Source organism: Lissotriton vulgaris, chromosome 5, assembly GCF_964263255.1.
Source record: "Lissotriton vulgaris chromosome 5, aLisVul1.2, whole genome shotgun sequence".
NCBI lineage: Eukaryota > Metazoa > Chordata > Amphibia > Caudata > Salamandridae > Lissotriton > Lissotriton vulgaris.
In genome coordinates this window covers 219418849-219434378 of record NC_141693.1, presented here as the reverse complement: position 1 = coordinate 219434378, position 15530 = coordinate 219418849, and positions in this window count along the sequence as shown.

Here is a 15530-nt window from a genome sequence, read left to right as displayed (position 1 = left end):
AGTGTGGGGTCCCTCAGGGCTCATCTTTGAGCCCTACCCTTTTCAACATATATGTGGCCCCACTTGCCAGGCTAGTAAGATCGTTCGGATTGGAAGTACTATCGTATGCCGACGACACCCAGATCATGGTCTCCCTCACTCAACCTGTGGAGACTGAGGCATCTAATTTTAGGAACTGCATGGAATCTGTAGCAGGTTGGATTACCAAAAATGTCCTCAAATTAAATGGGGAAAAGACAGAGGTCCTTGTTTTCGGAGGTAAACATGAGATCTGGTCGGCTGACTGGTGGCCATCTGCCCTTGGAACCTGCCCCACACCCACTCCTGCAGCTCGCAATCTGGGTGTAATACTTGACACTACACTTTCCCTCGACAAGCAAGTAAATAGGACCGTTTCCACCTGCTGTGGGGTCCTAAGGATTTTGCGAAAACTCTCTAACTACCTCTCCCTGGATTCTAGAAAACAACTTGCGGTAGCCCTTATTTCTTCACGCCTAGATTACTGTAATGCCCTTTATCTAGGCATAAATAAGAGGCTGGTTCAATGTTTGCAAGTTGTGCAGAACGCAGCAGCCAGGTTTGCTGTCAACGCCCCTAGATGATCCTCTGGCTCTGCTATTAGAAAACATCTTCACTGGCTCCCGATGCAGTCCAGGATAGACTTTAAGGTTCTTTGTCTCACCCACTGTGCCCTTCATGGATCCGGTGCGGAAGACATTAGGTCTCTTGTGTCTTTCTATACCCCTGGCAGGGCCTTGCGCTCTGCCAACAAGAACCTTCTGTCAGTTCCGCGGACGGTGAAGGCCAGATGGGGAGGGAAGGCCTTCTTTGCCCTTGCCTCGAAGCTCTGGAACCTACTGCCTAACGAACTCAAGGGTCTTGTGTCTCTTGCTCCTTTCCGCAAAGCCTTAAAGACCTGGCTCTACACAGAAGCCTACTTATAGGCTTCCCCTTGGTTTTTGCACTGTTTTCGGCCATTCCAACCCATGTGCCTTGATGCCTCTTGGCAAAGTCTGCGCAATATAAATCTAACTTCATTCATTCATTCATTCAAGTAAGCTGACCCAAAGGACGCCCTAGACCAGTGTTTCCCAAACTGTGGTCTTCGGACCCCCAGGGGTCCCTGACACATTCCCAGGGGGTCCGCAGGCAGCAGTTTTAAAAGCACTGCAAAGCATCTTGTTTAATTAGCAGTGTTCAAAGAACAATAAAAGTGTCAAGATAACAGTGATTAATGTACCTGCTGGAGAGACATGAGAGTTTTGTCTGGTGGCAGCTTTGACTGAAGAAATGTAGCACAGAGGGTTTATATGCCTACTGCACAGAACGTGTACCATGCATTTTCAAAAACAGTATTTTATATGCATAGGTCAGTGGGTTACTGCTTTTGTCAGAGAGATTATTTTGTTACAGTGCAGTTCATAAGTGACAATCTTAATCTAGCATAGTGACCAATAAACTCAAACAGCCGCTTGCAAACTGCAAGGTACAAGTTAGTGATTTATGTTTTTTCTCAGTCTTTCATTATCCTGATGCTTCTAGAAAGGTTTATTTGGGTTGAAAAACATTTTAATTGTTAAAGTCAATGCTAACCACTGTGTTATGTTCTGAATCCTTTGTTTTTCTCCAGACCAGCACTCTTTAAAAATGCCTACTAGTATGAATGACGTGTGAATGCTACACCTTGTAGTCCCCTTTGCCATATGTAACATTTTCTATACACTTATTGACACATATGACTCACTGTCTCTATATGTGTGTGATGTAAAGTGCTCTGACATCTTACAATGGTATGAGAGATGCTATAAGAAATTAAATACATGTGACAGAGGGGCTATGAAGCGATGAGAGGCACTATTGGAGGGTGATAGTGGGGGAATCATTGAAGAACCCCCAGAAAGATTGTCGTATTCTTGTGCATAGTCAGGTCTTCATTTACTATTCTTTAAAAGCTAATACAATTCAATATATAATGATAAATGTGTTGTAGAATGCACCATTGTTTCCTAAATTTCTTAAGGAGAGAGCCTCTCAAAGTCCCCTTTGTAGGCGTCAGGCTCAATCACTGCACTTGGTGTGCACCGTATGGGCATTGGTCTGAAATCATTTGCCAGGGCAGCTTTGACTGTCCAGTCTGGCCCTGGCAGGAGCCTTGTACTGCGAAATAAAGCCAACCATTGAAAAGTCACAGAGATGCAGCACCAAACTTCCCATTAACTTTTTTTGTTTTCTTGCAAATTCTTTCAATATAAAATACAACAGTAGGGACAGAGAGTGTCACTAGCCTCCTTGGCTTAACAGCACACTTCGCCACTTCGGAAACGCAAGGCTGCACCATATTTACAAGAATATACAAGAATATGGTGCAGCGTTTGGCGCTACACTTAACATGGAAAGATTGTTTATGTACAGGAAGGCCCCCCTTCCTGCACATAAACAATCTTGAAATGTAATGTTGTCACTTCTATGTGTGCTGCTTAATGCAGCACACATGGAAGTTACAAAATGTCATTTTTTAAAGGTTTTTGATGTGCAGGAAGGGTCACCTTCCTGAACATAAACAATCCTAGGCGTTTTGCAAAAACAAAGAGAAATCAAGCATTTCTCCCTGTTTCACCAAGTTCAGACCAGGTTTTCCCTGGTCTTAATTTTGGCGCTGCTTCCCATTTGCGCTGTATTTGTAAATATGGGACAACGTCAAAATCAATGGGTGTTGCAGAGGAAACGCCCACCGCAACACCCACTGCCCACATCTTTCATGCTAAGCATTGGATGAAAGGGGGTCTTATTTACAAGGCACTGTTAAGCCACGTTAAGTGGATTAACGTTGCCTTGTAAATAAGGCAAAACCCTTATCTCCACGGGAACATATGAAAAGGTGATGTTCCCATGGTGATAGGGGCTTGTAAATATGCCCCATCATCATTAGTAATTCGTATATTTGTTTCGTGTGCACACGTGTGTTCATTTCTTCCAAATTACTGTTTTCATGTTTGGAATTTAAATCCTACAAATTGCTTGGGGGTCCCCGGCTTCCAGTGGTGACTCAATGGGGGTCCTCAGGAGTCAAAAGTTTGGGAACCACTGCCCTAGACATTACAAGAAATTGTGATGAGATTCTGGATGAGTACAAGAAATTGTGATGAGATTCTGGATCCCTGTGGTACACATGTAAACTCTTTGTAAGAGGACTTAAATGTAGGGAGCACCACCCTTTAATTAGGATGCTTGTGAAATGGCCGAATTGAGCAGACGGTTTACATGTTCTGCCCGCAACATTATTTAAATAAAGCAAATCTGGCCAGATATCTGGAACACCTCTCATTTAATTTGTTAAGGATACCAGAATAGATACTGCACCTCAACCAGTATGTAAACCACAATTAAATATGTCAAGGTACTTGTTCTGTTCAATATAATCTTATAGCTACAGAACAGCAGATCATTCTATGATCTTAACTTTAAATGTAGATGAGAAATTGACTTTTTGCATGACCAGTAGTATTCATGGAGGGGTTTAATCAAAATTACCACCACCTGTTTCTATTGCTGATCAAAAGGTAAGTCAATATTACATAAGGTGGCCACATAGAATATATATAAATGGCGTATCCTTCTTACAGTAAGGTTCAGGAGAGGCTCTGTGGCAGCAGGTTGAAAAGCAGATCAGCGTCTGATACTGATATAGAGCGGAAATGAGAGAGAAATCAAGTTTCTTTTAATGTCTGAAGCCTTAAATGGGCCTGATCTAAGAGCATTGGATTGAGACAGTATCATTTGTAAGTTTATCTTCTGAAAAGATAGATGATTCTTCACTGAGAACAAGAGATGACATGACCTAAGGAGATGGGGCAGAGGTTTGTGATTCTCTGATAATACCGAAATCCTTCTTTGCTACATTTGGTGGCACTGTATACAACATATTGCACTTTTTCAAATAAAATTGACTTTTTAATATACATTTTGAACCATCAAAACATGTTTTATCCATTTGTTCCTTTATTGAACCTGTTGTTCATATTAGGACAAGTGTAATTACGTATTATCAAGTTATCTGTGTCGCCTGGGTCAGTTTGCAAATTTTGATAATGAGTCCCATGGCATGCATTTTGAATATTTTCACTAAATAAACCAAGCCAAAATGAAGCGTGGAAACGTACAAGACAAATACTTTCATTATCATGGTCCTGTCTACGTCTAACCTTTTGTGTACCAACTAATTATGATGAATAATATTCTTAGTTAGGGGAAGAAAATTGTAAAGGTTCTTTGAGAGTTGCTTTTGCTTGTTGCTTTTTAATATGCAAATACATTTGACAATACCATACATAATGTACAGACCTAACTTTAGCATACATTTAATAACATTTTAAAGTTGATGGGATAATTATTCATACAAGGTGGTGGTGCTGTATGCCTTGGGAATATTAGTTTGCCTACTAGTTTCAAAAGAAGACTTGCTCTGATTCAGGTGAAAAAAGAAAGTTTCTAGAACAACTAGAAATGTGTACTACCCATTTCAAATTACCAGACCATAATGACAATATGGTGTAACCATCAACAAACATGTTGGCTTGCTCTGAGATGGGGACTGAAGTGGCAGTAAAAGATGAGACGGTATCGCGGACACTTCTCAGATCATTTGTTGAGGATCCCACACAGGGCCGGACTGGTAAGTCCGGGCACCGGGCAATCCCCCGGTAGGCTGGATGGGGTGGGGGCCTGTTTTGGGACAGGGGTCCGGTTCTGTTTTCAGTGCTGGCAGCTGCCCCCTCCCCCCTCTCTTCCTATTATTCCCTCTCTTTCTGTCTTGCACCTCACTTACTGAAAACTGTGACTTGAAGAAACGGCTCACAACCTCTCTTTCCTTCTTTCATTTAGTTGCTTCCCTGTGAAATGGATCCAAATAAGAAAAACACTTGCGGGAAATGCCCTTTGTCTGACTTTTTTCTATTCCAAAGCGCACCCTCGGCATGGAGAGAAATAAAAGGTTTTAAATATGAAAAATAAATACTTAACTAAATAAAGCAAGACAGAGTGGTTGCAAAGTGGCCAGATTGGTTTTATTCCCATCCAAACACAATAGCCTCACTTTAGAGACTTTGCAGTGAAGCACTACTTTTGTTTTCTCGTCTTTCTTTGAACAGCACTGTTGTCCCCAGGTGGGGAAATGCACCATTCCTGGATGTATTGCAATACCTGGTTGATGGGTGGATTGGAAAACAAAATGTGTACCATGGCTCTGTTTTTATGGATGTAGTTCTTTTTAAACCAGACTGCTTACGTTTTGTAAGGATATAAGCAATGGAAACGGTTCCCTTCAGGGCCCTGTAGACATGTCCTTAACTTTTCAGGTAAAACCACTTACTGATTTCTGAATAGTGAGTGAGAGATTGTTAAGGTAACCATGTTGTTTCTGCTTACATTTCACATGCTTTACTTAATCTTTCATTCCCTATGAGTGTGAGCTTTAACTTCTTTTTTTTTAGGCATTATATTAATCTTATCAAGTGAATAATTTGAATTGAGCCACATCCAATTGTTTATAGCGCAGCACAATTAGGTTGTAGCTGAAGGCAGTGCGAGTTTCTCTCAGTGGGGCAGTATGGTGTCCAGTGGGGGAGAGGATGTGGCACTATGGCCAGAGCTGTCGAATTTGGAACTGGGGAACCAGGTTCAGCCTTCATGCCCAGTCCACCAGACCACTCTACTGAGGGAGCATATTCCCATGCTAGACCTTAGAAGGAGGCCCCACTATACCTTAGAAGGCCTGATGTCTTAGCACAAGGATATGTACCCTAGTGGTGTCAATTGTGGGTTAACCTTGAAGACCTGTCCACCGCAATCCATACTGAAGTTCATCCCCAGTCTTGCGGGCAGGCCTACAAAGCTGCACACCCTAGAGCAACAGTGATCCAGTCACTGTGACTCTGTCACTGAGGTCACATGAACCTCGAGCAGGTTAGGGCGGTACGAAGCGGAGATTTAGCCATGGTTGAAATCTCCACCTCTGGGCCGGAAGTCCCACCTATGGGCCAGAAGACCCACCTACGGGCTGAAAGTCCCACTTACGGGCCGGAATCTTCACCTCGGGGCCGGAATCTCTGCCTCCGAGCCGGAATCTCCGCCTCAAGGCCGGAGTATCCGGCCCGAGTGCGGACGTAAAGTTAGTAGTCACAAATCCATTCTGTGAATACCAAAAGTAGTAAGTGCATTCTGTGAATACCAAAAGTAGTAAATGCATTCTGTGAATACCAAAAGTAGTAAGTTTAGGATTTGCCTTAAGTTAGTTCTGTGATTCGGGCCCTTATACTTTATTATTTAGACATTTCACACATGTTAAGTTTCTGCAAAGATTCTGCCTCATTAGGATCAGTATAACATGCAGCAGTGAGAAAGGTGATCAGTCAACCTTTGCAAAGGGCCGTCCACATTGCAGCAACTCAAGTCACGTTTTTTAGTAACTTTTTATCCATTTGAGTTACAAAAATGATTAGTTAAAACTGTAAGATTATGCAGTGGATGATGTATTATGTGGCAAATATGGCAGAGCCATAACCATAATTCTATAGAAAACAATTACAAACTAGGATATTTTGCCATTCATGTTTGAACTGCTCTTGTGGAAGAAGGGAGGAGAAGTGCTAATGAGAGAAACTGCATTGCTTGGAGACAAATGGCTTGTGATTCCACTTTTAAGCGTATTTGGGACATTGTGTGATCGGAAGTATATCCCACTTTGTGAATGTATTTAAATGCCAATAATTCCTATTAAACTTCAAATAATCAAGTGCATCCATTGGTTGAATTAAATAACACAATAAGCTGTAACTGGTCGGTGAAATGCCAAACAAATACAAAAAATTGGGATGTTTGGCACATTCCGTCCACTCCTCTGACTCCAGCATGACGCCTTTATGTCTCTCTGCAGCCAGGGGCCCTAGACAGGCCATCCGGTGGTGTTGTTCCACTTTTAAGGGTCCCCAGTTCAGCCTCCATACTGAGAATGTGTGTGAGGTATGAGAGTTTTAGTGGCCCCTCAGCTCATTTTGCTGCGGGAGGGGGGTTTGAGTTGCACCACTATCTGCAACTAGGTCTGTGCGATGAGTATCTATAGCGCTACCAAGAACCATGTGATGCCTCCTAGGCGCTTGGCTAGTGAGGAGCTTAGGTCCTGGGGTATGAGGGAGTGCTGAGTGAGTAAGACCGCATCCCTCCTTTTTGAGCAGTTCAAACAATCAATCAGAGTACTTGTAAAGCACGCTACTTACCCGTGAGGGGCTCTAGGCGCTGAGGGGAGGGAGGTGCCGCTACTGCTTGAAGAGTCAGGTCCTGAGGAGTCTTCTGAAGGCAAGTAGGTCTTGGGTCGGCTGTAGGTGGGTAGGGAGGGTGTTCCAGGTCTTAGCGGCGAGGTAGGAGAAGGATCTGCCGCCGGAGGTCGTTCGTTGGATGCGGGGGACAGCGGCGAGGGCGAGGCTGGCGGAGCGGAGCCGGCGGGTGGGGTTGTAGAAGCTGAGTCTGCTGTTCAGGTAGGCTGGTCCGGCGTTGTGGAGTGCTTTGTGTGCGTAGGTTGAGGAGCTTGAAGGTGATCCTCTTGTTGACGGGGAGCCAGTGTAGGTCTCTCAGGTGGGGGGTGATGTGGCTGCGGCGGGGGACGTTGACGATCAGTCGGGCAGAGGCATTTTGGATGTGTTGTAGTCGTTGTAGGTGTTTGGCTTGGATTCCTGCATAGAGTGCGGTGCCGTAGTCCAGTTTGCTGCTGACAAAGGCCTGTGTCACCGTTCTTCTTGTTTTGGTCGGGATCCACTTGTAGATCCTGTGGAGCGTGCAGAGGGTGTTGTAACAGGAGGAGGAGACGGCATTGACCTGCTTAGACATGGAGAGGGAAGAGTCGAGGATGATCCCTAGGTTGCTTGCATGGTCGGTGGGTGTTGGTGCTGTTCCCAATGTGGTCGGCCACCAGGAGTCGTCCCAGACTGAGGGGGTGGGTCCGAGGATGAGGACCTCTGTCTTGTCCGAGTTCAGTTTCAGACGGCTGCTCCTCATCCAGTCGGCGACGGCCTTCATTCCCTTGTGGAGGTTTGTTTTGGCGGTGTGTGGGTCCCTGGAGACGGAGAGGATGAGCTGGGTGTCGTCGGTGTAGGAGATGATGTTGAGGTCGTGATGTCGGGCCACTTGTGCGAGGGGGGCCATGTAGACGTTGAACAGCGTCGGGCTGAGGGATGTGCCCTGGGTGACGCCGCAGATGATGTCGGTGGCTTCGGATCGGAAGGGTGGGAGGCGGACGCTCTGGGTTCTGCCGGAGAGGAAGGACGTGGTCTGGTCAAGGGCCTTCTCTTGGATTCCGGCTTCTTGGAGGCGTGTCTTTAGAGTGCGATGGCAGACCGTGTCGAAGGCGGCTGACAGGTCCAGGAGGATGAGGGCTGATGTTTCGCCGTTGTCTAGTTGGTGCCTGGTGTCATCTGTGGCGACAATGAGGGCTGTCTCGGTGCTGTGGTTTCGTCTGAATCCGGCCTGGGACGAGTCCAAGATGTTGTTGTCTTCGAGGTCGCGGGCCAATTGCATGTTGACTATTTTCTCGATGACCTTTGCCGGGAATGGGAGCAGGGAGATGGGCCGGAAGTTCTTGAGGTCCTTGGGGTCCACCTTGGGCTTCTTGAAGAGGGCATTGATTCCGGCGGGCTTCCAGCTTTCCGGGAATGTCCCTGTTTCGAAGGAGATGTTGATGACCTTCCGTAGTTGGGGTGCGATGGCTGCGTCTGCTTTGTTGAATACGTGGTGTGGGCACCGGTCAGATGGAGATCCTGAGTGGATGGAGTTTATGACCTTGCGTGTCTCGTCGTCGTTGACGTTGGACCAGGAGGTCAGGTGGTTGGCGCTGGTGGTGTTCGCAGGGGAGGTGGAGTCTGGCGTAGTCGGGGCAGTCGTGGTGTTGAAGCTGTCGTGGATGTCAGCGATCTTGTGGTGGAAGAAGATGGCCAGTGAGTCGCACAGTTCTTGTGAGGGCGGGATGTCGTTGGCATTGGCGCTGGGGTTGGTGAGTTCTTTTACGATGCTGAAGAGCTCTTTGCTGTTATGTGCGTTGTTATCCAGGCAGTCTTTGAAGGAGGATCTCTTGGCTGATCTGATGAGGTGGTGATGTCTGCGGGTGGCTTGTAGGCTGCATGGTTGTCCGGTGTGCGTTCATGGAGCCATTTCTTCTCCAATTTCCGGCATGCGCGTTTGGAGGCCTGGAGCTCATCGGTGAACAAGGTGGCTCTCTTGCTGGCATGGCTGTTGGAGAGTTTCTTGAGTGGGGCGAGGGTGTTGGTGCAGTCGTCGATCCACTGTCTGAGGTTGCGGGCTGCGGCGTCTGGGTTAGTGGGGTCGGTGGGTGGGTTCTGGGCAACAGTGGGGATCAGCTGGTCTTCTGTGACTTTGCTCCAGCAGCGGCAAGGCAGCTGTTGGGTGCGGTGGTGCATGGTTGGTTTCTTGAAGGTGAAATGGATGCAGCGGTTGTCGGTCCAGTGGAGTTCAGTGGTGTGGTCGAAGGCGACGTGGGTGCTTGTGGAGAAGATGGGGCCTAGCGTGTGGCCGGCGACGTAGGTGGGTGTGGTGACGAGTTGTCTGAGGCCTAGGTTGGCGAGGTTGTCGATCAGCGTGGCGGAGTTGGTGTTGTCGTTGTTCTTGAGGTGGAACTTCAGGTCCCCGAGGAGGATGTAGTCGTGGAGGCGAGTGCGTGGGTGCTGGCGAGGTCGGCGATGGAGTCGCTGAACTGAGCCCGGGGTCCGGGGGGTCTGTAGGCGAGTGTTCCTCTGAGGGTGGTGTTGGGGTCGGTGTGGATCTGGAAGTGAAGGTGTTCGGCGGTGTTGAGGATGTCGTCTGTGTGGGTGGCGACCTCGAGGGTGGACTTGTGTACGATGGCTATTCCTCCTCCGATTCCGTTGGCGCAATCCCTGCGAGTGATCTTGTAACCGTCCGGGATGGCTATGGCGATGTCGGGCACCGCGGAGTCGTTCCACCAGGTCTCGGTTAGGAAGGCCACGCTTGGGGCGGAGGTGTCGAGCAGATCCCAGAACTCGATGGCGTGTTTGCGTGCGGAGTGGGTGTTGAGGAGTATGCAGCGGAGGTGGTTGGGTCCAGTCCATGGAGGTTTGGTGGCTCTGAAGCAGGTGAAGCTGCTCGTGCGGCAGGAGAAGGGTCTGTGGGTCCGTTTCGGGGCGGCCTGGGAGCAGGTGTGGTTTCGGCCGGCATTGAGTGCGTGGAGGGTGCTGGCGTCGTAGCGGAGTCTGGTGTTGTGGCGTTCGCGGGATCCACAGGTTCTGGTGCTGGGCGCAGTCCAGGCACGGACGGGCGCAGACGGGCTTGCCTTAGGCGTGCCTTTGGCGCGCCAGCGGCGCGTGTCCGCTGCGCAACCGCACAGCATCCGGCATATATGGGGAGGTGGGAGGGAGGAGCAGCTGGGAGGCGGGAGCAGCGAGTGGGCAAGGGGGTGGGGAAATAGTGGGACATAGAGCAGAATGGGGCGCAAAGAGGGTTAAAACAGTGGCACAGAGGGCATAAACGGGGCACACAGAGGGGGAAAACAGTGGCACAGAGGACAAAATGGGGCACAACAGAGGGGAAAAAACGAGTGGCACAGAAGCAAAAACGGGCACAGAGAGGGGGAAAAACAGTGACACAGAGGTCACAAACGGGGCATAGAACGGGGGTAGAGCACACTTACCAGTGGGTACTCGGCAGCGGCAGCAGGGGCACACAGGCGGAGCTGCGTGGAGGGGCAGCGACCTACCAGGAGGGTCAAGGGTCGCTCACCTCACCGCGCAGCATCCGGCTTATATGGGGAGGTGGGAGTTTCGGAGCAGCTGGGAGGTGGGAGGCATGAGCAGCGAGTGGGCAGGGGGGGCGGGGAAACAGTGGGACAGAGAGCAGAATGGGGCGCAAAGAGGGGGAAAACAGTGGCACAGAGGGCAAAAACGGGGCACAACAGAGGGGAAAAACGAGTGGCACAGAAGCAAAAACGGGGCACACAGACGGGGAAAAACAGTGGCACAGAGGGCAAAAACGGAGCACAGAGGAGGAGGAAGACAGTGGCACAAAGAGCAAAACGGGGCACAACAGAGGGGAAAAACGAGTGGCACAGAGATCAAAAGCGGAGCACAGAGGAGGGGGAAGACAGTGGCACAAAGAGCAAAACGGGGCACAACAGAGGGGAAAAACAAGTGGCACAGAGAGCAAAAGCGGAGCACAGAGGAGGGGAAGACAGTGGCACAATAGGGCAAAATGTGGCACAACAGAGGGGAAAAACGAGCAGCACAGAGAGCAAAAGCGGGGAAGACAGTGGCACAAAGGGCAAAACGGGGCACAACAGAGGGGGAAAACGAGTGTCACAGAGAGCAAAAGCAGAGCACAGAGGAGGGGGAAGACAGTAGCACAGAGGGAACAAACGGGGCACAGAAACGGGGGTAGAGCACACTTACCATCGGGTACTCGGCAGTGGCAGCAGGGGCACACTGGCAGAGCTGCGTGGAGGGGGAGCGACCTACCAGGAGGGTCAGGGGTCGCAGTGTGTGACTAGAGATTTGCGATTTACCCCCTCATTTTTTTTTACAACTTATATTGCCCTGTTTTGCAGTTTGTGTGCTGATACTTGTAGCCTGCGTTCATAGGAGGAAAATCTCAACTACACAAGCAGCTTGTGTTCTTCTTGTCTATTCGATATTGCATTCTGGTAGCTTCAGTCCTGCATATGGACAAAGAAAATCAAAATAACAGTGTGCATTGTTTTATATCATGCATGTACATTGAATATTGCATTCTGGTACTTGGAGTCCTGCATTTGTAAAATGAAAATAATATGTACACTGTTTTTTATGCTATAATTGACGTAGGATGCATTTTGATACTTTTACTCCTTCATTTGTAAAACAAAAACCAGCAGAACATGTACTCTGTGTGTACTATATAATACACGTAGGAGGAATATTGCATTCTGGTACTTGTGATCCTGCATTTATAAAATGAAAATCAAAGCAACATGTACAGTTTGTATTTTTGTAGCATATCTGTGCTTGATAGATTTTACTCTGGTACTTACAGAACCAGAATGAAACTCAAAATTACATGAATTTTTTATATCATACCTTCTCATGGGATATTGCTTTATGGAACTTGAATTCCTGCGTTTATAAAATGCAAATCAAAACTGCATGTACAGTGCACAATGTGGTATAAAGGACTTCTGCAAGGCAGAGTGCATTCTGGTACTTGCAGTCCTGTATTTATTTTTATACAGGTGTTCTGTTATGGTTTTTCAAAGCGAAGCATTTAAAATGAGAATTCAAACCACAGATGGCGCTTGTATTGTGTGTAAAGCTGTTGTCCTTCGTATGTTTAGCACGGACAGGGTGCAGGCTATGATTGACTTGTATGTAGTCTGTACAGATTAGGTGCTGGGGGTTATGTGTGTCTCAGTGGTTTAACCTACTAGGCATGCTACATGCCCCACGATGAGGAGAAGGTGGCATTGGGTTTGTGCACACACACTGCCAGGCCAGCAAACCTTGAGACCAAAGATGCTTGGAGTGGGTGCTGCGAGAGGTGTACCCACATGTTAAGGGGTGCTCACACATGCAAGGGCAGTCTGATGTGTGTACCACCATGGGATGCAGGCTGGTTCAGGGGCACACCGCTGCTGGAGGGGGATGGGAAAGAAAGTTGGTGGCACGAGGAAAAGCCACTTGGTAACTGGCATCATGTCAGCAGTACCCTGTAGACCCAAGTATGTGGGCACACATACAGAGACTAGGGATTAGTGAGTGATAGCTAATGAGAGGCCAAAACGCTGAGTCAAAAACATTTATTGTCTTCATTTTTCTCACCACTGGTTGATGAAATGTGATCCACTTTGAAAAACAGACTGTAAAATGACTCCTGACCAGCGTGTCATGCTTTCACCCCATCGTGATCTTTTAGCCTCAGCACTTTGCATGAAAATCTAGACCCAGGCCCATAACTGGAAAAACAAAACTACATGTCCCAGAATGCAAGGTAATGTCTGGGAAACAAGAGTAGCGCCTATTGTCATGGCATGTGGTCTTCTGGCAGCACTGCACCCCTGCAGTGACAACAAGCACCCAGCCCAGGAGAGACCCTGGCACAGAGATGACGTCTTTAATTATTCTCTGGCTCAAGGGCATTGTGATGGAATCATCCATTATTCCTATGAACTGGCTCAGTTGTACATGGATGGTGTGATCAATCATTGGAATTGCCTCATTCGTTGCAGACATGGTAATGTCATCAGTGTGGTTTAGGAGAGAAAATGTGTTGAAAAATGCTTTGTTTTGGCCTTTCTGTCTCCAAACTTTTCTTGGGGGGACAACCCCCCCCCCCACCAAATTCCCCCTAGTAGTGGTTGCTCACTGCGCTTGCTCACTACACACCATGTGGGGGCTGGTCTCACTTTTACTTTGTTCTCTCTGATTTACTACTTGTCTATTTTTGGTGCTCTCTGAAAGAATGTCTATGGGTACATATGACTGGGTGGGTAACCTGATGTTCTTTAAGGTCATCCTCTACTATTTACTGTGCTTTGAAAGTTGATACAATTGAATATGTAATGAAAATATGCTGTAAAATTCAACATTTTGGTCTGTCTTTTATCAAACTTTTCTTGAGGGGAGAATCCCCCCCAAACCTCCCTAGTAGCAGTCGGGCTCGCATGCAGCGCACGCTCGCTATGCGGCGGTCGGTGGCTGGCCTGGCAAAATTTGCCAGGGCTACTTTCAGTTCCCAGTCCAGCCCTGATTTCCCACAATAGATTCTGTACCCCAACCAGCCCAGTGTAAACCGAAAGGGAGTTTAGGAAACACATGAGAAATCAAACAATGTGAAAGAGAAAATTAGAAGGCATTGGGCTGGTCTGCCAAATAAAAACGGCGGTCACATATAAGTTTATGCCAATTTTGTACATCTTAGTAGGTTATGCAGCAGCAAAGTCATCTACTTATAAACGAAAGGCCCCATTTGAAAAATTATAATTTTGGCCCCTGTGGAGGGTACATGCACCCAGTTCAGGAAAGGGTACTTACAGCAGCCACTGAACAAGTTTTGATTCAGATTGTGAGTAATTCAGAAGTACTTCTTCCTTTAACTTTGTAAAGTAAAAAAAAATCCAGCAAAAACGGATTTTAGCAAATTCCTCACAAAATAACACTTTTAATGCAAAATGGTTCAGCACACTTGCTGTGCTCTTTGACTCAAGAGCAGAGCGAGGAGTGGTTTGCATTCCTCTAAGTGCACATGACGGTTTGGCCAGCCCTCTTGGGCCAGCCAAACCCTCATGCTCACTTAGCATGTTCTCCACGGGCTGTGTTTCAAAGCCCCGTGGAGAACATGCCAAGGCTCCCAGGTCCTGCCTGAGAGGCCAAACAGGCCGCTCAAACCAATCATGACCCGGCATGCTGGGAGAGTACGGGAGCCTGAGTGCTTTGAGTTCTACCAGCCTTCTGCTTCCCTTCATCTAAGAGGATGAAGGAGAGTGGCGAGGCAGCAAAGGTAAGTTACTTTTTTTATCTATCCACCCCCCCCCCCTTCACCACCCCTGTTCCGAGGCAGCTGCCACTGGACTAGGGCTAGCTGTTCTCCGGGTCTGCACTGACTGGCCGGGTTGGCGCTGATGACACCATGCTGAGCTGACACCACTTACCAGTGCGCAGGATTATTGCTCATGAAAAAGTTTCCAGATCCAGTTTGACACTTGTGGATTGTTCTACACAGCGTCAGTTCCTCCATGAGAGCGGAGGAGCTCGTCGCCTCTCTCCTCCCCCCACACACAGCTGCAGAAAGATGGAAAAGTAAAAAGGTAATGAAAGGATTTTATTACCATTTTAGTTTTCCATTTTTTTGCCAAACTCAGAGGTCAGGGCAGGGCCAGTGCATCATTGCTGCTGATTGGCAACATTGTCAATGTGAATTGAGCATATCAGCTTGGCCAGCTACATTATTATGTCCAAACATTATTATGTTCTTCCATGATCAGGGAGTATACCCCCACCCGAGAGCTTCGCTCTTCTTCCCAGTCTTTGTTGGTGGTCCCCCGATTTAAGCGCAAGAAGTGGGGTGGGGAGAACTTTTCTACGTTGGCAACCACCTTTTGGAACTCTTTACCGGACCACCTAAGACTGGCAACACATTATCTTCCTTTTCGGAAAGACCTCAAAACCTTTCTTTTTAAACAGGCCTTTCCTTTGTGATATGCTCTCACTACTCCCTAGGTCCACCAGTCCTTGGTACGGTGGTCACTCTCCCCCATTGGTACCCTGCCCTCCATAGCGCCAAGAAACCGCTGGTGAATGCTGCGCTTAATAAATATTTTAAATTCAAATTCAAATTCAAACAGACATGCACAATTTAACCTCTTTAACCCACCTGTCATAAACAGCCAGGTTGGAGAGCAGGCACTGGTCTTTAGTGCTCTTAGAGCGCTGAGGCAGCCTGCCCCAGCCATTCCAGACACTTCTCTCATGCAGCATGAAAGCAGTGTCTGG